Source organism: Cyprinus carpio, chromosome B23 (assembly GCF_018340385.1).
Source record: "Cyprinus carpio isolate SPL01 chromosome B23, ASM1834038v1, whole genome shotgun sequence".
In the NCBI taxonomy this organism is placed as follows: domain Eukaryota; kingdom Metazoa; phylum Chordata; class Actinopteri; order Cypriniformes; family Cyprinidae; genus Cyprinus; species Cyprinus carpio.
Genome location: NC_056619.1, coordinates 913,945 through 935,153, shown reverse-complemented (window position 1 = coordinate 935,153; position 21,209 = coordinate 913,945). Strand labels below are relative to the sequence as shown.

At 48.9% G+C, this 21,209-nt stretch overlaps 16 non-coding genes and 1 pseudogene across 16 annotated transcripts; all 17 read left to right on the top strand.

Annotated features, from left to right (window-relative positions):
- Positions 1–566: 566 nt before the first annotated feature.
- LOC122142063 lies at positions 567–757 on the top strand. The gene has a single exon (XR_006158313.1). It is a non-coding gene; the product is annotated as a U2 spliceosomal RNA (small nuclear RNA).
- Positions 758–1,289: 532 nt separating this feature from the next.
- LOC122142147 lies at positions 1,290–1,453 on the top strand. Its single transcript, XR_006158381.1, has one exon. It is a non-coding gene; the product is annotated as a U1 spliceosomal RNA (small nuclear RNA).
- A 936-nt stretch (positions 1,454–2,389) lies between these two features.
- Positions 2,390–2,580, top strand: LOC122142076. The gene has a single exon (XR_006158326.1). It is a non-coding gene; the product is annotated as a U2 spliceosomal RNA (small nuclear RNA).
- Positions 2,581–3,105: 525 nt separating this feature from the next.
- LOC122142135 lies at positions 3,106–3,269 on the top strand. Its single transcript, XR_006158369.1, has one exon. It is a non-coding gene; the product is annotated as a U1 spliceosomal RNA (small nuclear RNA).
- A 934-nt stretch (positions 3,270–4,203) lies between these two features.
- Positions 4,204–4,394, top strand: LOC122142075. The gene has a single exon (XR_006158325.1). It is a non-coding gene; the product is annotated as a U2 spliceosomal RNA (small nuclear RNA).
- Positions 4,395–4,920: 526 nt separating this feature from the next.
- LOC122142149 lies at positions 4,921–5,084 on the top strand. The gene has a single exon (XR_006158383.1). It is a non-coding gene; the product is annotated as a U1 spliceosomal RNA (small nuclear RNA).
- Positions 5,085–5,997: 913 nt separating this feature from the next.
- Positions 5,998–6,188, top strand: LOC122142072. The gene has a single exon (XR_006158322.1). It is a non-coding gene; the product is annotated as a U2 spliceosomal RNA (small nuclear RNA).
- Positions 6,189–6,717: 529 nt separating this feature from the next.
- Positions 6,718–6,881, top strand: LOC122142146. The gene has a single exon (XR_006158380.1). It is a non-coding gene; the product is annotated as a U1 spliceosomal RNA (small nuclear RNA).
- Positions 6,882–7,816: 935 nt separating this feature from the next.
- On the top strand, positions 7,817–8,007 carry LOC122142061. The gene has a single exon (XR_006158311.1). It is a non-coding gene; the product is annotated as a U2 spliceosomal RNA (small nuclear RNA).
- A 503-nt stretch (positions 8,008–8,510) lies between these two features.
- On the top strand, positions 8,511–8,676 carry LOC122142153. The gene has a single exon (XR_006158387.1). It is a non-coding gene; the product is annotated as a U1 spliceosomal RNA (small nuclear RNA).
- A 956-nt stretch (positions 8,677–9,632) lies between these two features.
- Positions 9,633–9,823, top strand: LOC122142082. Its single transcript, XR_006158332.1, has one exon. It is a non-coding gene; the product is annotated as a U2 spliceosomal RNA (small nuclear RNA).
- Positions 9,824–10,350: 527 nt separating this feature from the next.
- Positions 10,351–10,514, top strand: LOC122142142. The gene has a single exon (XR_006158376.1). It is a non-coding gene; the product is annotated as a U1 spliceosomal RNA (small nuclear RNA).
- A 6,614-nt stretch (positions 10,515–17,128) lies between these two features.
- Positions 17,129–17,307, top strand: LOC122142095 (annotated as a pseudogene).
- A 528-nt stretch (positions 17,308–17,835) lies between these two features.
- LOC122142125 lies at positions 17,836–17,999 on the top strand. The gene has a single exon (XR_006158359.1). It is a non-coding gene; the product is annotated as a U1 spliceosomal RNA (small nuclear RNA).
- Positions 18,000–18,958: 959 nt separating this feature from the next.
- LOC122142078 lies at positions 18,959–19,149 on the top strand. Its single transcript, XR_006158328.1, has one exon. It is a non-coding gene; the product is annotated as a U2 spliceosomal RNA (small nuclear RNA).
- A 527-nt stretch (positions 19,150–19,676) lies between these two features.
- LOC122142145 lies at positions 19,677–19,840 on the top strand. The gene has a single exon (XR_006158379.1). It is a non-coding gene; the product is annotated as a U1 spliceosomal RNA (small nuclear RNA).
- Positions 19,841–20,789: 949 nt separating this feature from the next.
- LOC122142069 lies at positions 20,790–20,980 on the top strand. Its single transcript, XR_006158319.1, has one exon. It is a non-coding gene; the product is annotated as a U2 spliceosomal RNA (small nuclear RNA).
- Positions 20,981–21,209: the final 229 nt, after the last annotated feature.

Here is a 21,209-nt window from a genome sequence, read left to right as displayed (position 1 = left end):
ACCACAGACTGAGCCCGCGCATAGGCGTGCCGATTTGGGTGAAGTGATCTCATTCCTCTCTGGAGTTACAGCCATTTTAGCAACCTGGGCCACACGACCTTCGAACGTTTTGAGGGCCCCTCGCCAAGGTGGATGGAAATTTCCACTTTTTTTTGGATGATTATTGACCGTCAGACTCCAGAGAATCTTTCTGTGCTGCTTTGGTTCGGACTGGGCCAAATACCTGGTGCCGGTTTGCAAAATAAGGTTTTCGACAAAATCCAAAATAGCCGAAAATTTCGCCAGAGCGACCTGCCAATTCGAGACCTGCCTCTCGTTCGGCTCGAGCCAAGGATTCCGATGACATGAGGCACGTGGCTCTGCGACGAACCGTTTGGGAGTTACGAGCGATGCCGTACTCTCCGCCGCAGCAGAGCCACCGTCGGGCCGATCGTGGGGGCGAGGCTCGGTGACGTTGCAGACGGGGGAGGGTCCTACCGTCCCCCAGCGTTTCAGGTCTCCCTGACTTACCAAAGCCGAGATGGGCGTGGCCATGTCCCGCTTCCTCCCCGCTGCACCACTGCAGCATCGCTTCTCGGCCTTTTGGCTAAGATCAAGTGTAGTATCTGTTCTTATCAGTTTAATATCTGATATGTCCCCTACCCGGGGACTACATATTAAATTGATTTTTGGATCACGGAGCTGGAGCCGGGGCTTGCTCTGTCCACTCCACGCATCGGCCTGGTATTGCAGTGTTTCCAGGAACGGTGTGCTTCCCTTTTCAGGGATTGCTGCTGCTTTGTGATGAATAACAGAAAAAGGAATGAGGGCTTTGTCTTGGCTCCCCCTGAGGTCTGCTCTTGCAGATGCCGTGGTTGCTGTTTTATTGAGAGTTCTCCTCGGATGCATCCACCTGAGGTCTTGGAGTCTTTCACTAACGAGCTGATGCATCGAATCAGGTGTGTTTGGTTAAAGGGAGTCATCTAAAACATATGAGACCCTTTGTCTGAGACACCCGATTCAGATCTTCGAGTCTCTACTAATGAGCTGATGATCTGAATCAGGTGTGTTTGATTAAGGTGACATAGAACACATTCATTCATGCAGTGTTGGGGGGCCTCCAGGAACGCGGTTGGGAAACACTGATCTAAAACCAGGGTTGGGAAGCGTCGGCTCGTGCCAACGCTTGGCAGTTTGCAGGCCAGTAATGGAAGGCAGCCGTCCTTCCTTTGCTAGGTGGGGCGGGGGTTCACCGTTGATGAGGACGGTAGAGACGGAAATGGTACCTCTGACTGGCCGCCTGGGCCTTCATACTTACCTGGCAGGGGAGACACCATGATCAAGAAGGCGGTTCACCCAGGGCGAGGCTCGTCCATTGCACTCCGGCCTTGCTGACCCCTGCGAATTCCCCAAATGTGGGAATCTCGACTGCATAATTTATGGTAGTGGGGGACTGCGTTCGCGCTCTCCCCTGAAAGTGCTGGTTGAAAAAAGCAGATGGTTTTTTTTTCTCCTGATCTTTTTTTATACAGAGTTTGTTTGGCTTACTTTTGATCCAGAGAGCTGTTCAGAATGAGGACTTCCGTCCTATGCTTGGTATGGGTTGTGCATGTGTGTAAAAAAAAAAAAAAAAAAAAGTCACTTGCGCTCTTGAAAAATCGGCCCCTGGTGGGTTCAAATTTCTCACAGACCTCACTTTTCAAGTCGATCGGACTGACTGCTGCCGAGCTGTAGCTGTAGCTGTTTTCATGATTGTTTGGTTGTCCTTTTTCATTTCCTTTTCTTTTTTTTTTTTCACCTTACAGCGCCACCAAGTGGCCAGTCACAGCACCCTTTTTTTCTCCTGACCACAGACTGAGCCCGCGCATAGGCGTGCCGATTTGGGTGAAGTGATCTCATTCCTCTCTGGAGTTATAGCCATTTTAGCAACCTGGGCCACACGACCTTCGAACGTTTTGAGGGCCCCTCGCCAAGGTGGATGGAAATTTCCACTTTTTTTTTGGATGATTATTGACCGTCAGACTCCAGAGAATCTTTCTGTGCTGCTTTGGTTCGGACTGGGCCAAATACCTGGTGCCGGTTTGCAAAAGAAGGTTTTCGACAAAATCCAAAATAGCCGAAAATTTCGCCAGAGCGACCTGCCAATTCGAGACCTGCCTCTCGTTCGGCTCGAGCCAAGGATTCCGATGACATGAGGCACGTGGCTCTGCGACGAACCGTTTGGGAGTTACGAGCGATGCCGTACTCTCCGCCGCAGCAGAGCCACCGTCGGGCCGATCGGGGCGAGGCTCGGTGACGTTGCAGACGGGGGAGGGTCCTACCGTCCCCCAGCGTTTCAGGTCTCCCTGACTTACCAAAGCCGAGATGGGCGTGGCCATGTCCCGCTTCCTCCCCGCTGCACCACTGCAGCATCGCTTCTCGGCCTTTTGGCTAAGATCAAGTGTAGTATCTGTTCTTATCAGTTTAATATCTGATACGTCCCCTACCCGGGGACTACATATTAAATTGATTTTTGGATCACGGAGCTGGAGCCGGGGCTTGCTCTGTTCACTCCACGCATCGGCCTGGTATTGCAGTGTTTCCAGGAACGGTGTGCTTCCCTTTTCAGGGGATTGCTGCTTATTGTGATGAATAACAGAAAAAGGAATGAGGGCTTTGTCTTGGCTCCCCCTGAGGTCTGCTCTTGCAGATGCCGTGGTTGCTGTTTTATTGAGAGTTCTCCTCGGATGCATCCACCTGAGGTCTTGGAGTCTTTCACTAACGAGCTGATGCATCGAATCAGGTGTGTTTGGTTAAAGGGAGTCATCTAAAACATATGAGACCCTTTGTCTGAGACACCCGATTCAGATCTTCGAGTCTCTACTAATGAGCTGATGATCTGAATCAGGTGTGTTTGATTAAGGTGACATAGAACACATTCATGCAGTGTTGGGGGGCCTCCAGGAACGCGGTTGGGAAACACTGATCTAAAACCAGGGTTGGGAAGCGTCGGCTCGTGCCAACGCTTGGCAGTTTGCAGGCCAGTAATGGAAGGCAGCCGTCCTTCCTTTGCTAGGGGCGGGGGTTCACCGTTGATGAGGACGGTAGAGACGGAAATGGTACCTCTGACTGGCCGCCTGGGCCTTCATACTTACCTGGCAGGGGAGACACCATGATCAAGAAGGCGGTTCACCCAGGGCGAGGCTCGTCCATTGCACTCCGGCCGTGCTGACCCCTGCGAATTCCCCAAATGTGGGAATCTCGACTGCATAATTTATGGTAGTGGGGGACTGCGTTCGCGCTCTCCCCTGAAAGTGCTGGTTGAAAAAAGCAGATGGGTTTTTTCTCCTGATCTTTTTTTATACAGAGCGTTTGTTCTGGCTTACTTTGGTTCTCAATGATCCAGAGAGCTGTTCAGACTGAGGACTTCCGTCCTATGCTTGGTATGGGTTGTTTTAAAAAAAAAAAAAAAAAAAAAAAAGTCACTTGCGCTCTTGAAAAATCGGCCCCTGGTGGGTTCAAATTTCTCACAGACCTCACTTTTCAAGTCGATCGGACTGACTGCTGCCGAGCTGTAGCTGTTTTCATGATTGTTTGGTTGTCCTTTTTCATTTCCTTTTCATTTTTTTTCACCTTACAGCGCCACCAAGTGGCCAGTCACAGCACCCTTTTTTCTCCTGACCACAGACTGAGCCCGTGCATAGGCGTGCCGATTGGGGTGAAGTGATCTCATTCCTCTCTGGAGTTATAGCCATTTTAGCAACCTGGGCCACACGACCTTCGAACGTTTTGAGGGCCCCTCGCCAAGGTGGATGGAAATTTCCACTTTTTTTTATGGATGATTATTGACCGTCAGACTCCAGAGAATCTTTCTGTGCTGCTTTGGTTCGGACTGGGCCAAATACCTGGTGCCGGTTTGCAAAAGAAGGTTTTCGACAAAATCCAAAATAGCCGAAAATTTCGCCAGAGCGACCTGCCAATTCGAGACCTGCCTCTCGTTCGGCTCGAGCCAAGGATTCCGATGACATGAGGCACGTGGCTCTGCGACGAACCGTTTGGGAGTTACGAGCGATGCCGTACTCTCCGCCGCAGCAGAGCCACCGTCGGGCCGATCGGGGCGAGGCTCGGTGACGTTGCAGACGGGGGAGGGTCCTACCGTCCCCCAGCGTTTCAGGTCTCCCTGACTTACCAAAGCCGAGATGGGCGTGGCCATGTCCCGCTTCCTCCCCGCTGCACCACTGCAGCATCGCTTCTCGGCCTTTTGGCTAAGATCAAGTGTAGTATCTGTTCTTATCAGTTTAATATCTGATACGTCCCCTACCCGGGGACTACATATTAAATTGATTTTTGGATCACGGAGCTGGAGCCGGGGCTTGCTCTGTTCACTCCACGCATCGGCCTGGTATTGCAGTGTTTCCAGGAACGGTGTGCTTCCCTTTTCAGGGATTGCTGCTTATTGTGATGAATAACAGAAAAAGGAATGAGGGCTTTGTCTTGGCTCCCCCTGAGGTCTGCTCTTGCAGATGCCGTGGTTGCTGTTTTATTGAGAGTTCTCCTCGGATGCATCCACCTGAGGTCTTGGAGTCTTTCACTAACGAGCTGATGCATCGAATCAGGTGTGTTTTGTTTAAAGGGAGTCATCTAAAACATATGAGACCCTTTGTCTGAGACACCCGATTCAGATCTTCGAGTCTCTACTAATGAGCTGATGATCTGAATCAGGTGTGTTTGATTAAGGTGACATAGAACACATTCATGCAGTGTTGGGGGGCCTCCAGGAACGCGGTTGGGAAACACTGATCTAAAACCAGGGTTGGGAAGCGTCGGCTCGTGCCAACGCTTGGGAGTTTGCAGGCCAGTAATGGAAGGCAGCCGTCCTTCCTTTGCTAGGGGCGGGGGGTTCACCGTTGATGAGGACGGTAGAGACGGAAATGGTACCTCTGACTGGCCGCCTGGGCCTTCATACTTACCTGGCAGGGGAGACACCATGTCCAAGAAGGCGGTTCACCCAGGGCGAGGCTCGTCCATTGCACTCCGGCCGTGCTGACCCCTGCGAATTCCCCAAATGTGGGAATCTCGACTGCATAATTTATGGTAGTGGGGGACTGCGTTCGCGCTCTCCCCTGAAAGTGCTGGTTGAAAAAAGCAGATGGGGTTTTTTCTCCTGATCTTTTTTTATACAGAGCGTTTGTTCTGATCCAGAGAGCTGTTCAGAATGAGGACTTCCGTCCTATGCTTGGTATGGGTTGTGCGTGTGTAAAAAAAAAAAAAAAAGTCACTTGCGCTCTTGAAAAATCGGCCCCTGGTGGGTTCAAATTTCTCACAGACCTCACTTTTCAAGTCGATCGGACTGACTGCTGCCGAGCTGTAGCTGTTTTCATGATTGTTTGGTTGTCTTTTTTTTCATTTCCTTTTCATTTTTTTCACCTTACAGCGCCACCAAGTGGCCAGTCACAGCACCCTTTTTCTCCTGACCACAGACTGAGCCCGCGCATAGGCGTGCCGATTTGGGTGAAGTGATCTCATTCCTCTCTGGAGTTGTAGCCATTTTAGCAACCTGGGCCACACGACCTTCGAACGTTTTGAGGGCCCCTCGCCAAGGTGGATGGAAAGTTTCCACACTTTTTTTTGGATGATTATTGACCGTCAGACTCCAGAGAATCTTTCTGTGCTGCTTTGGTTCGGACTGGGCCAAATACCTGGTGCCGGTTTGCAAAAGAAGGTTTTCGACAAAATCCAAAATAGCCGAAAATTTCGCCAGAGCGACCTGCCAATTCGAGACCTGCCTCTCGTTCGGCTCGAGCCAAGGATTCCGATGACATGAGGCACGTGGCTCTGCGACGAACCGTTTGGGAGTTACGAGCGATGCCGTACTCTCCGCCGCAGCAGAGCCACCGTCGGGCCGATCGGGGCGAGGCTCGGTGACGTTGCAGACGGGGGAGGGTCCTACCGTCCCCCAGCGTTTCAGGTCTCCCTGACTTACCAAAGCCGAGATGGGCGTGGCCATGTCCCGCTTCCTCCCCGCTGCACCACTGCAGCATCGCTTCTCGGCCTTTTGGCTAAGATCAAGTGTAGTATCTGTTCTTATCAGTTTAATATCTGATACGTCCCCTACCCGGGGACTACATATTAAATTGATTTTTGGGTCACGGAGCTGGAGCCGGGGCTTGCTCTGTCCACTCCACGCATCGGCCTGGTATTGCAGTGTTTCCAGGAACGGTGTGCTTCTCTTTTCAGGGATTGCTGCTTATTGTGATGAATAACAGAAAAAGGAATGAGGGCTTTGTCTTGGCTCCCCCTGAGGTCTGCTCTTGCAGATGCCGTGGTTGCTGTTTTATTGAGAGTTCTCCTCGGATGCATCCACCTGAGGTCTTGGAGTCTTTCACTAACGAGCTGATGCATCGAATCAGGTGTGTTTGGTTAAAGGGAGTCATCTAAAACATATGAGACCCTTTGTCTGAGACACCCGATTCAGATCTTCGAGTCTCTACTAATGAGCTGATGATCTGAATCAGGTGTGTTTGATTAAGGTGACATAGAACACATTCAGGCAGTGTTGGGGGGCCTCCAGGAACGCGGTTGGGAAACACTGATCTAAAACCAGGTTTGGGAAGCGTCGGCTCGTGCCAACGCTTGGCAGTTTGCAGGCCAGTAATGGAAGGCAGCCGTCCTTCCTTTGCTAGGGGCGGGGGGGGGGTTCACCGTTGATGAGGACGGTAGAGACGGAAATGGTACCTCTGACTGGCCGCCTGGGCCTTCATACTTACCTGGCAGGGGAGACATCATGATCAAGAAGGCGGTTCACCCAGGGCGAGGCTCGTCCATTGCACTCCGGCCGTGCTGACCCCTGCGAATTCCCCAAATGTGGGAATCTCGACTGCATAATTTATGGTGGTGGGGGACTGCGTTCGCGCTCTCCCCTGAAAGTGCTGGTTGAAAAAAGCAGATGGTTTTTTTTCTCCTGATCTTTTTTTATACAAAGAGCGTTTGGTTCTGATCCAGAGAGCTGTTCAGAATGAAGACTTCCGTCCTATGCTTGGTATGGGTTGTGCGTGTGAAAAAAAAAAAAAAAAAAAAAAAAAAAAAGTCACTTGCGCTCTTGAAAAAAAAATCGGCCCCTGGTGGGTTCAAATTTCTCACAGACCTCACTTTTCAAGTCGATCGGACTGACTGCTGCCGAGCTGTAGCTGTTTTCATGATTGTTTGGTTGTCCTTTTTCATTTCCTTTTTTTTTTTTTTTTTTCACCTTACAGCGCCACCAAGTGGCCAGTCACAGCACCCTTTTTTTTCTCCTGACCACAGACTGAGCCCGCGCATAGGCGTGCCGATTTGGGTGAAGTGATCTCATTCCTCTCTGGAGTTATAGCCATTTTAGCAACCTGGGCCACACGACCTTCGAACGTTTTGAGGGCCCCTCGCCAAGGTGGATGGAAATTTCCACTTTTTTTGGATGATTATTGACCGTCAGACTCCAGAGAATCTTTCTGTGCTGCTTTGGTTCGGACTGGGCCAAATACCTGGTGCCGGTTTGCAAAAGAAGGTTTTCGACAAAATCCAAAATAGCCGAAAATTTCGCCAGAGCGACCTGCCAATTCGAGACCTGCCTCTCCGTTCGGCTCGAGCCAAGGATTCCGATGACATGAGGCACGTGGCTCTGCGACGAACCGTTTGGGAGTTACGAGCGATGCCGTACTCTCCGCCGCAGCAGAGCCACCGTCGGGCCGATGGGGGCGAGACTCGGTGACGTTGCAGACGGGGGAGGGTCCTACCGTCCCCCAGCGTTTCAGGTCTCCCTGACTTACCAAAGCCGAGATGGGCGTGGCCATGTCCCGCTTCCTCCCCGCTGCACCACTGCAGCATCGCTTCTCGGCCTTTTGGCTAAGATCAAGTGTAGTATCTGTTCTTATCAGTTTAATATCTGATACGTCCCCTACCCGGGGACTACATATTAAATTGATTTTTGGATCACGGAGCTGGAGCCGGGGCTTGCTCTGTCCACTCCACGCATCGGCCTGGTATTGCAGTGTTTCCAGGAACGGTGTGCTTCTCTTTTCAGGGATTGCTGCTTGTTGTTATTAATTATGGACAAAGGAATGAGGCTTCTGTAAATATTAAGGGGGTGTGTCTTTGTTTGGCTCCCCCTGAGGTCTGCTCTTGCAGATGCCGTGGTTGCTGTTTTATTGAGAGTTCTCCTCGGATGCATCCACCTGTGTTTGGTTAAAGGGAGTCATCTAAAACATATGAGACCCTTTGTCTGAGACACCCGATTCAGATCTTCGAGTCTCTACTAATGAGCTGATGATCTGAATCAGGTGTGTTTGATTAAGGTGACATAGAACACATTCATGCAGTGTTGGGGGGCCTCCAGGGAACGCGGTTGGGAAACACTGATCTAAAACCATGGTTGGGAAGCGTCGGCTCGTGCCAACGCTTGGCAGTTTGCAGGCCAGTAATGGAAGGCAGCCGTCCTTCCTTTGCTAGGGGCGGGGGTTCACCGTTGATGAGGACGGTAGAGACGGAAATGGTACCTCTGACTGGCCGCCTGGGCCTTCATACGTACCTGGCAGGGGAGAGACACCATGATCAAGAAGGCGGTTCACCCAGGGCGAGGCTCGTCCATTGCACTCCGGCCGTGCTGACCCCTGCGAATTCCCCAAATGTGGGAATCTCGACTGCATAATTTATGGTAGTGGGGGACTGCGTTCGCGCTCTCCCCTGAAAGTGCTGGTTGAAAAAAGCAGATTGGTTTTTTTCTCCTGATCTTTTTTTATACAAAGCGTTTGTTCTGGCTTACAGAGCGTTGTGTTCTGATCCAGAGAGCTGTTCAGAATGAGGACTTCCGTCCTATGCTTGGTATGGGTTGTGTGTGTAAAAAAAAAAAAAAAAAAAAAAAAAAAAAAAGTCACTTGCGCTCTTGAAAAATCGGCCCCTGGTGGGTTCAAATTTCTCACAGACCTCACTTTTCAAGTCGATCGGACTGACTGCTGCCGAGCTGTAGCTGTTTTCATGATTGTTTGGTTGTCCTTTTTCATTTCCTTTTCATTTTTTTCTCACCTTACAGCGCCACCAAGTGGCCAGTCACAGCACCCTTTTTTTTTTCTCCTGACCACAGACTGAGCCCGCGCATAGGCGTGCCGATTTGGGTGAAGTGATCTCATTCCTCTCTGGAGTTATAGCCATTTTAGCAACCTGGGCCACACGACCTTCGAACGTTTTGAGGGCCCCTCGCCAAGGTGGATGGAAATTTCCACTTTTTTTTTTTGGATGATTATTGACCGTCAGACTCCAGAGAATCTTTCTGTGCTGCTTTGGTTCGGACTGGGCCAAATACCTGGTGCCGGTTTGCAAAAGAAGGTTTTCGACAAAATCCAAAATAGCCGAAAATTTCGCCAGAGCGACCTGCCAATTCGAGACCTGCCTCTCGTTCGGCTCGAGCCAAGGATTCCGATGACATGAGGCACGTGGCTCTGCGACGAACCGTTTGGGAGTTACGAGCGATGCCGTACTCTCCGCCGCAGCAGAGCCACCGTCGGGCCGATCGGGGGGCGAGGCTCGGTGACGTTGCAGACGGGGGAGGGTCCCTACCGTCCCCCAGCGTTTCAGGTCTCCCTGACTTACCAAAGCCGAGATGGGCGTGGCCATGTCCCGCTTCCTCCCAGCTGCACCACTGCAGCATCGCTTCTCGGCCTTTTGGCTAAGATCAAGTGTAGTATCTGTTCTTATCAGTTTAATATCTGATACGTCTCCTACCCGGGGACTACATATTAAATTGATTTTTGGATCACGGAGCTGGAGCCGGGGCTTGCTCTGTCCACTCCACGCATCGGCCTGGTATTGCAGTGTTTCCAGGAACGGTGTGCTTCCCTTTTAAGGGATTGCTGCTTATTGTGATGAATAACAGAAAAAAAAGGAATGAGGGCTTTGTCTTGGCTCCCCCTGAGGTCTGCTCTTGCAGATGCCGTGGTTGCTGTTTTATTGAGAGTTCTCCTCGGATGCATCCACCTGAGGTCTTGGAGTCTTTCACTAACGAGCTGATGCATCGAATCAGGTGTGTTTGGTTAAAGGGAGTCATCTAAAACATATGAGACCCTTTGTCTGAGACACCCGATTCAGATCTTCGAGTCTCTACTAATGAGCTGATGATCTGAATCAGGTGTGTTTGATTAAGGTGACATAGAACACATTCATGCAGTGTTGGGGGGCCTCCAGGAACGCGGTTGGGAAACACTGATCTAAAACCAGGGTTGGGAAGCGTCGGCTCGTGCCAACGCTTGGCAGTTTGCAGGCCAGTAATGGAAGGCAGCCGTCCTTCCTTTGCTAGGGGCGGGGGTTCACCGTTGATGAGGACGGTAGAGACGGAAATGGTACCTCTGACTGGCCGCCTGGGCCTTCATACTTACCTGGCAGGGGAGACACCATGATCAAGAAGGCGGTTCACCCAGGGCGAGGCTCGTCCATTGCACTCCGGCCGTGCTGACCCCTGCGAATTCCCCAAATGTGGGAATCTCGACTGCATAATTTATGGTGGTGGGGGACTGCGTTCGCGCTCTCCCCTGAAAGTGCTGGTTGAAAAAAGCAGATGATTTTTTTTTTTCTCCTGATCTTTTTTTTACAAAGCGTTTTTGAGCGTTTGCTTTCTGATCCAGAGAGCTGTTCAGAATGAGGACTTCCGTCCTATGCTTGGTATGGGTTGTGTGTGTTTAAAAAAAAAAAAAAAAAAAAAAAAAGTCACTTGCGCTCTTGAAAAATCGGCCCCTGGTGGGTTCAAATTTCTCACAGACCTCACTTTTCAAGTCGATCGGACTGACTGCTGCCGAGCTGTAGCTGTTTTCATGATTGTTTGGTTGTCCTTTTTCATTTCCTTTTTCTTTTTTTTTTTCACCTTACAGCGCCACCAAGTGGCCAGTCACAGCACCCTTTTTTTTTCTCCTGACCACAGACTGAGCCCGCGCATAGGCGTGCCGATTTGGGTGAAGTGATCTCATTCCTCTCTGGAGTTATAGCCATTTTAGCAACCTGGGCCACACGACCTTCGAACGTTTTGAGGGCCCCTCGCCAAGGTGGATGGAAATTTCCACTTTTTTTGGATGATTATTGACCGTCAGACTCCAGAGAATCTTTCTGTGCTGCTTTGGTTCGGACTGGGCCAAATACCTGGTGCCGGTTTGCAAAAGAAGGTTTTCGACAAAATCCAAAATAGCCGAAAATTTCGCCAGAGCGACCTGCCAATTCGAGACCTGCCTCTCGTTCGGCTCGAGCCAAGGATTCCGATGACATGAGGCACGTGGCTCTGCGACGAACCGTTTGGGAGTTACGAGCGATGCCGTACTCTCTCCGCCGCAGCAGAGCCACCGTCGGGCCGATCGGGGCGAGGCTCGGTGACGTTGCAGACGGGGGAGGGTCCTACCGTCCCCCAGCGTTTCAGGTCTCCCTGACTTACCAAAGCCGAGATGGGTGTGGGCCATGTCCCGCTTCCTCCCCGCTGCACCACTGCAGCATCGCTTCTCGGCTTTTTGGCTAAGATCACGTGTCTGGTCGGACGGTTGAGTTGAGACTGCGATCGCCTCTTTGGAGGTTTCTTGTCTCAGGATCCCTTTATATCCCGAGTCACACAACTTTTAAGAGGTATATTGAACTCTGCTGCTTCGGGCTCCAACAAGTTTTAAGGTAAGGGTTTTAGTTATTTATTGGATTATTTTATTTTTATTGTATTTGTGTTGTATTTATTGTTGTTTTAAAGTTTTTAGGCTGTTGGTGCCTCCAACATGTCGGCTGCCCGTGCCGGCGTGCGGAGGCACCACAGCGTGCGCTTTCGTTTTAAAGAGGTGGATGGTAAGCTCCTGGGGATGTCACGTCTTGACTTCTCCAGGAAGCTAATCCAGCAAGCCCTAAATTTTAAACCTACTGATTTAAATTGTTTAATGACTCTGCCCCTGAACAAAGGTTTTGACGTAAGTTTTAGATCTGCTCCCTTGTTACAAGATTTTTGGCAAAGGTTTGATGCTTGTAAGACCCAGTTCTCCATGTTTTCTGTTGAAAAGCTTTCTGACAATTCACTTAAAACTGTGATTGTTAGAATGTTTAATGAAACAGTGAGTGGAGATGATATTGTTGTATGGCTGGGTAGATTTTGCACGGTTCGTAGTCAACCAGTCAAGGTAGTAGACGAAGATGGCATCTGGAATTGCGCTTGGAGAGTTCACATCAAACAATGGGAAGATCCAAGTCATTTTCCAGGGCCTGAGTCAAATACCTTCAATGATTGTGTTGGGAGAGAACCGCGGCTACATTCACTATCAAGGAATGATTTTTAAGAAAACGCCCAAATTGTGAATGGGGTGTGTTGAAATAGGGTGTCTTGAAGTAGTGTGTGGCGAGTTTAGAGAAGTTGGTTACAGTTTTGAGGAATGTACCAATGGCAGACGGTGTAATCTCTGTGGTGAAACCAACCATCTCTACAGAGATTGCCCAAAAAGTTTTGCCAACAAACTGAAAAAGTAAGAAAATGGCCGCCCCACTAAAGGAGCAAATGGGAGAAACAAAGAGAGGAGGCGGAGCCTGAGGTTTTGGCGGGCGGGAAATTCAAATATCCCGCCAACCTCAGGCATTGGACAAGAAAGAGAAAGTGGGGCGGCCACAGGGGCGGAGTCAAGTTTGTTGTGTGCACAGGGGGAGGAAGCCACTCCCCAACAAGATGAGAACAAAATGGAGGATGAAGAGGGGGAGACGGCTTCCTCCCTAGAAACTGTGTCAGAGATTAGTGTGGTGGATAGTGGGAGTGAAACTGTTTGTTCCCTCCCCAATGCTCAAGTTCAGAAAAGGTCTGCGAGATCTCCTCTATTTCCAATAGAGGAGAAAAAGCTGAGGGCATCGCATCGGCTAGATAGTTCCTCTTTGGAAGATCTAGACCGTATGTGGCCCGGCGAATCTCCAAATGAAGTCTCTTTTCTGCACATTATGCTAAGAACATCGTCGCCGAAGGAACCGCAAGAGTCTTTCTCTGTGGATCCTGAGGCGACGAGCATTTGTCCCCCTGATCCCAACATCTCTGGGGAAAGGGTGAGGCAAATGCAACATGATGTAACGTGATTTTAATTATAATTTCTGTAGTCTTTTTTTTATTTTGTTCCTCTTTTAAATGCTGGCATATACCTTTTTAACCATACTGCTCATGGCTCTCACTATCTCTACCATCAATGTGAGAAGTGTGAAGTCCACACTGAGAGCACAGAGTGTTTTATCATTTTTAAAATCTTTTAAGTCAGATATCTTTTTATTGCAAGAGTGTGCTCTGCCTTTTTTTAAGTCGAATTATAGGAGTGGGAGGAGATGTGGACCCATGGGGCCCTCTATGTGGAGTGGGTCCAATTTTAACAAAAATGATGGTGTTGCCATTTTAATAAACAATCCCAATATCTTTGGTGAAGGGCAGCACTGTGGTGAGGGGAAGGGCGGGCAATTTTAGCAAAATCTTTTTTTTAGGCAAAGATTTTAATATTTTAAATGTGTATGGGTTTTACGGAAAAAAATGATAGGTATGTTTTTTAGAAGACTTGCAGCCCCACATGCTAGGTAGGGCTCCCCTAGTGGTAGCAGGGGATTTTAATTAATTGTGTTTTATCTAAAAAGGATAGGAAGAGGGTAGGGAGAGGATTTTAATGTTGATAAGACATCGGTTTTTTATTACAAAGTTTAGTCAGAGATTTTAAGTTAGTTGACTGTTTTTTAAAAAAATGCATCAGAGAGAGGAGGGCTTCACCTGGTTCAGTGGTGATGGCACCAAAGCCTCTCGAATTGACTATGTTTTTTACAAGAGACTGCCCGCCAACCGATGCTACATTGACCCCCCTCTTTTTTTTCAGATCACATGATGCTGTCTTGCACCCTTTCACTGCCCACGGGTGTGACAGTAGGGGGAGGGCTGTGGAAGCTGAACTGCTCCCTTTTAGAGGATGAGGAAGTAGTTAGAGAGTATAGGGAGCAGTTCAGCCAATGGCAGACCCTCCAAGACTTTTATGACTCACATGCACAGTGGTGGGAAATGGTAAAGGACCGGACAAGACAGTTTTTTAGGAAGGTGTAGGGAAAGGAAAAAAAGAACAGGGAAAAGAGATGCATGATGGGGCTGCAAAAAAAGACTACAGAGATATTTTAACCTTTTAAACAGTGGTTTTGATTTTACAGAAGAGATAAAGAAGTCAAAAAAGAGAAATGTCAGTTTTATCTGAAGTTCAAAGTAAAGGTGTTATTTTAAGAAGTAAAGAAAGAGAAAGAGAAATAGAGGAAGGGGAGAAATGTACAAGATACTTTTTTAAAAAAGATATAACACGGGGGGGGGCAATCTCTACTTTAAAGACTTTTAGAGGGAGGGAAGTAAGCACGGAACAGAAGAATTTTTAAATGAAACTGAAACTTTTTATAATAATTTATATAGTGAAAAAAAGAGGTACACACAATGGGGTTTTAGAGGAAGTTTTAAACTTTTTTTAAATAAAAGGTGAAGAGCCCAGATGTGCTTTTTTATCCCAAGATTTTACTATTTTAGAAATGCAAAAAGCTTTAAAAGGTTTTAAAAAGGGGGAAGTCCCCTGGCATTGACGGACTTCCCCTTGAATTTTATCTGACTTTTTGGGACATTTTAGCACACATGACTGTTGACTGTTTTTAAAAGATTTTGAGACTCTTGACAGACTTCCTGACAGCTTTAGAGATAGGGATAGTTTTTTTCTTTATTACACAAAAAAGGAGACAAGACTGACTTGAAAAACTGGCGACCCAATCACGCTTTTAAATTTCGATTGTAAACTTTTTAGTAAGATTTTAGCAACACGTATGTCGACTGTTTTAGAGGACGTGATCCACCCGGATCAAGCTTGTGCTGTGCCCGGAAGAAAGATAACAGACAACCTAGTGCTGATTAGAGACGCCATCTGTTACGCGAGAGACAGAAATATTCGGCTAGTAGTCCTAAATTTAGATTTTGAAAAAGCATTTGATCGAGTCTCGCACCAGTACCTCTTTCGGGTACTGGAAAAAATGGGATTTCCAAAGAGGTTTATAGCCTGGGTGGGACTGCTGTACAAGGGACTAGTCAGCAAAATCCGAGTAAATGGGCATTTATCCAAGGCTGTGAATATCCACAGCGGTGTCCGTCAGGGGTGTCCGTTATCTCCTCTTCTGTATGTGGCTTGCATCGAGCCACTGGCACAGATCTTGAGAAGGGACAAATGGATCAAAGGACTCGATGTTCCTGGGACGGGGGACGGACTGACTGACGGCGACCTGTGCTTTATACATGGACGACGTAACTCTTTTAGCCACGGACATTTTATCCTTACGAAGAGCACTGGACTTGACTGACTGGTACGGTCGGGCCTCGGGCGCCAAACTCAATAGAAACAAGTCCGAGGCCCAGCTCTTCGGGCCGTGGGGGGACGTGGACACAGGAGGACTGGATTTGGATTTTTTTTAAAGACAACGATTTTAAAATTTTAGGTGTTAAATTTGATAAAGACGGAGGTGGACGGGGAAAACTGGACTGACTTGCTAGGGAAAGCTAGGAAAAGACTGGGGTTTTGGGGACTAAGACAGTTGACAATGGAAGGTAAAATTTTAATTTTTAAATCTGTTATTTTACCTTTAATGCTACTTGTTTGTTCTGTTTTTATCCCACCTAGGAAATTCCTGATGGACCTAGAGAGGGCGGTGTTTTATTTCCTGTGGGGGTCCAAGTGGGAAAGATTGAAAAGGGAGGTGGTCAAAAAGAGACCTGAGAAAACGGCGGAAAAGGCCTCCCAGACCCCCACCTGTTTTTAGGCAGCCGCTTTCACCGCCCTGCACATAAAATATGCTGTGACCCCATCCAACGATAACAAGACGGCAGCCATGACACGATTTTGGATGGGGTCTTATCTAAGGACTCTTAAGATTTTACCCGTAGATTTAAAAAAAAAACCTGTGTCTTTTAACCTGTCTAAAGAACATAGTTTTATAAAAAAGTTTTTAAAGAAATACCTTTTAGAACAGCAAGATGTCACCATTTTAACTAACCACAAGCATCTCGTCTCTCTTGTGCAGGACCGGAACCGGTGAGTCCAATTCCGGGCCTCACACTAAGTGAGGCCAAACAAGTTTGGCGGAATGCGGCCACCCCGCTCTCTCCAAACAGGCACAAGGATTTATCGTGGATGGTGGCTCATGAGATCCTCCCGGTCAGGGCGGTTATGCACTCCAGAGGCATGGCCAAAAACCCCATCTGCCCTCGGTCCGGTTGCAATTCCCCGGAGACCGTCAACCACCTGCTCTGGGAGTGCAGCGCTGCGCGGGACCTGTGGGCCAGAACCGGCCCCCTGTATTTCCCGTGCCTACCAGCGGGTGGGGCCCATTTCGGGTACCAGCTCGCCATCCTTGGGGTGGGCCGGGGCTTGAAGGACTTGTCGGCACAGGAATTTACCTCGCTCTGGCTCACCCTCAACGTCATCAAGGATGCCATCTGGGCCACCAGAAACCTGCTGGTGGGGAAGCGCGTTACAGTAACCCTCCATGCATGCGAGCTAAAGGTAACATCAATGCTGCAGGGGTACCGGACGACGATATATTCGGACGGGGGGGCCGGGGTCGCACGGAGAGGGTCCCGGCAGGCCAACCGACCCTGGCTGCCCGTAGATGCACCCTCACCAATCTGGCTACGGGAACAGCGGGCCAGCGGGCCGGAGGAGAGGGGATCTCCGCTGAGCCCATAAAAGAAGCATCTCGTGTGCCTGTTTTGGAGAGTGGGGTGAAGACCTGACTTGATAAGGACTCACCCCCGGTTTTGCACAACACAGAAGACTTTTAAAGGCTATAATTTTTTTTTTTGTGTTTTATCAATGGAATTGGTTTTATTGAAAAGAAAATGATGCTTGTGTGTTTTTAAATTTGTGTTTTTACCTTCTGAAAATGTTCACACCTTTAAAAAAAACACACCACAAACATGGACTTTTAAAAAAACATGTTAAAACACAATGGTTTTAAATGTTTTGTTGAATTTTTAATGAAGATTGTATTGTATTTTAAAACCATGTGTATTCTATGTATTCAAGTATGTTTTAAAAGAAAAAAATCTGTGATTGAAAAGAAATGTGTGTACAAAAGTAAAAATGCAAATGGAAAAAATGAAAATGGTGACAATAAAATTTTTCGAAAGAAAAAAAAAAATCTGTTCTTATCAGTTTAATATCTGATACGTCCCCTACCCGGGGACTACATATTAAATTGATTTTTGGATCACGGAGCTGGAGCCGGGGCTTGCTCTGTCCACTCCACGCATCGGCCTGGTATTGCAGTGTCTCCAGGAACGGTGTGCTTCCCTTTTCAGGGATTGCTGCTTAATTGTGATGAATAACAAAAAAAAAGGAATGAGGGCTTTGTCTTGGCTCCCCCTGAGGTCTGCTCTTGCAGATGCCGTGGTTGCTGTTTTATTGAGAGTTCTCCTCGGATGCATCCACCTGAGGTCTTGGAGTCTTTCACTAACGAGCTGATGCATCGAATCAGGTGTGTTTGGTTAAAGGGAGTCATCTAAAACATATGAGACCCTTTGTCTGAGAGACACCCGATTCAGATCTTCGAGTCTCTACTAATGAGCTGATGATCTTAATCAGGTGTGTTTGATTAAGGTGACATAGAACACATTCATGCAGTGTTGGGGGGCCTCCAGGAACGCGGTTGGGAAACACTGATCTAAAACCAGGGTTGGGAAGCGTCGGCTCGTGCCAACGCTTGGCAGTTTGCAGGCCAGTAACGGAAGGCAGCCGTCCTTCCTTTGCTAGGGCGGGGGTTCACCGTTGATGAGGACGGTAGAGACGGAAATGGTACCTCTGACTGGCCGCCTGGGCCTTCATACTTACCTGGCAGGGGAGACACCACGATCAAGAAGGCGGTTCACCCAGGGCGAGGCTCGTCCATTGCACTCCGGCCGTGCTGACCCCTGCGAATTCCCCAAATGTGGGAATCTCGACTGCATAATTTATGGTAGTGGGGGACTGCGTTCGCGCTCTCCCCTGAAAGTGCTGGTTGAAAAAAGCAGATGGGTTTTTTCTCCTGATCTTTTTTTATACAAAGCGTTTGTTCTCGCTTACATTTTTGGGCTTCTCAATGATCCAGAGAGCTGTTCAGAATGAGGACTTCCGTCCTATGCTTGGTATGGGTTGTGCGTGTGTGAGAAAAAAAAAAAAAAAAAAAAAAAAAAAGTCACTTGCGCTCTTGAAAAATCGGCCCCTGGTGGGTTCAAATTTCTCACAGACCTCACTTTTCAAGTCGATCGGACTGACTGCTGCCGAGCTGTAGCTGTTTTCATGTGTTTGGTTGTTTGTTTCCTTTTTCATTTCTTTTCTTTTTTTTTTTTCACTTGCAGCCTGCAGCGCCACCAAGTGGCCAGACACAGCACCCTTTTTTCTCCTGACCACAGACTGAGCCCGTGCATAGGCGTGCCGATTTGGGTGAAGTGATCTCATTCCTCTCTGGAGTTATAGCCATTTTAGCAACCTGGGCCACACGACCTTCGAACGTTTTGAGGGCCCCTCGCCAAGGTGGATGGAAATTTCCACTTTTTTTGGATGATTATTGACCGTCAGACTCCAGAGAATCTTTCTGTGCTGCTTTGTTTCGGACTGGGCCAAATACCTGGTGCCGGTTTGCAAAAGAAGGTTTTCGACAAAATCCAAAATAGCCGAAAATTTCGCCAGAGCGACCTGCCAATTCGAGACCTGCCTCTCGTTCGGCTCGAGCCAAGGATTCCGATGACATGAGGCACGTGGCTCTGCGACAAACCGTTTGGGAGTTACGAGCGATGCCGTACTCCCCGCAGCAGCAGAGCCACCGTCGGGCCGATCGGGGCGAGGCTCGGTGACGTTGCAGACGGGGGAGGGTCCTACCGTCCCCCAGCGTTTCAGGTCTCCCTGACTTACCAAAGCCGAGATGGGCGTGGCCATGTCCCGCTTCCTCCCCGCTGCACCACTGCAGCATCGCTTCTCGGCCTTTTGGCTAAGATCAAGTGTAGTATCTGTTCTTATCAGTTTAATATCTGATACGTCCCCTACCCGGGGACTACATATTAAATTGATTTTTGGATCACGGAGCTGGAGCCGGGGCTTGCTCTGTTCACTCCACTCATCGGCCTGGTATTGCAGTGTTTCCAGGAACGGTGTGCTTCCCTTTTCAGGGATTGCTGCTTATTGTGATGAATAACAAAAAAAAGGAATGAGGGCTTTGTCTTGGCTCCCCCCTGAGGTCTGCTCTTGCAGATGCCGTGGTTGCTGTTTTATTGAGAGTTCTCCTCGGATGCATCCACCTGAGGTCTTGGAGTCTTTCACTAACGAGCTGATGCATCGAATCAGGTGTGTTTGGTTAAAGGGAGTCATCTAAAACATATGAGACCCTTTGTCTGAGACACCCGATTCAGATCTTCGAGTCTCTACTAATGAGCTGATGATCTGAATCAGGTGTGTTTGATTAAGGTGACATAGGACACATTCATTCAGTGTTGGGGGGGCCTCCAGGAACGCGGTTGGGAAACACTGATCTAAAACCAGGGTTGGGAAGCGTCGGCTCGTGCCAACGCTTGGCAGTTTGCAGGCCAGTAACGGAAGGCAGCCGTCCTTCCTTTGCTAGGGGCGGGGGTTCACCGTTGATGAGGACGGTAGAGACGGAAATGGTACCTCTGACTGGCCGCCTGGGCCTTCATACTTATCTGGCAGGGGAGACACCATGATCAAGAAGGCGGTTCACCCAGGGCGAGGCTCGTCCATTGCACTCCGGCCGTGCTGACCCCTGCGAATTCCCCAAATGTGGGAATCTCGACTGCATAATTTATGGTAGTGGGGGACTGCGTTCGCGCTCTCCCCTGAAAGTGCTGGTTGAAAAAAGCAGATGGTTTTTTTTCTCCTGATCTTTTTTTATACAAAGCGTTTGCGCTTACTTTTCGGGTTCTCAATGATCCAGAGAGCTGTTCAGACTGAGGACTTCCGTCCTATGCTTGGTATGGGTTGTGTTGTGTGTGAGAAAAAAAAAAAAAAAAAAAAAAAAGTCACTTGCGCTCTTGAAAAAAAAATCGGCCCCTGGTGGGTTCAAATTTCTCACAGACCTCACTTTTCAAGTCGATCGGACTGACTGCTGCCGAGCTGTAGCTGTTTTCATGATTGTTTGGTTGTCCTTTTCATTTCATTTCTTTTCATTTTTTTTCAGCTTGCAGCGCCACCAAGTGGCCAGACGCAGCACCCTTTTTTCTCCTGACCACAGACTGAGCCCGTGCATAGGCGTGCCGATTTGGGTGAAGTGATCTCATTCCTCTCTGGAGTTATAGCCATTTTAGCAACCTGGGCCACACGACCTTCGAACGTTTTGAGGGCCCCTCGCCAAGGTGGATGGAAATTTTCCATTTTTTTTGGATGATTATTGACCGTCAGACTCCAGAGAATCTTTCTGTGCTGCTTTGGTTCGGACTGGGCCAAATACCTGGTGCCGGTTTGCAAAAGAAGGTTTTCGACAAAATCCAAAATAGCCGAAAATTTCGCCAGAGCGACCTGCCAATTCGAGACCTGCCTCTCGTTCGGCTCGAGCCAAGGATTCCGATGACATGAGGCACGTGGCTCTGCGACGAAACCGTTTGGGAGTTACGAGCGATGCCGTACTCTCCGCCGCAGCAGAGCCACCGTCGGGCCGATCGGGGCGAGGCTCGGTGACGTTGCAGACGGGGGAGGGTCCTACCGTCCCCCAGCGTTTCAGGTCTCCCTGACTTACCAAAGCCGAGATGGGCGTGGCCATGTCCCGCTTCCTCCCCGCTGCACCATTGCAGCATCGCTTCTCGGCCTTTTGGCTAAGATCAAGTGTAGTATCTGTTCTTATCAGTTTAATATCTGATACGTCCCCTACCCGGGGACTACATATTAAATTGATTTTTGGATCACGGAGCTGGAGCCGGGGCTTGCTCTGTCCACTCCACGCATCGGCCTGGTATTGCAGTGTCTCCAGGAACGGTGTGCTTCCCTTTTCAGGGATTGCTGCTTATTGTGATGAATAAACAGAAAAAGGAATGAGGGCTTTGTCTTGGCTCCCCCTGAGGTCTGCTCTTGCAGATGCCGTGGTTGCTGTTTTATTGAGAGTTCTCCTCGGATGCATCCACCTGAGGTCTTGGAGTCTTTCACTAACGAGCTGATGGGTATGAGGGCTATGTGTGTTTGGTTAAAGGGAGTCATCTAAAACATATGAGACCCTTT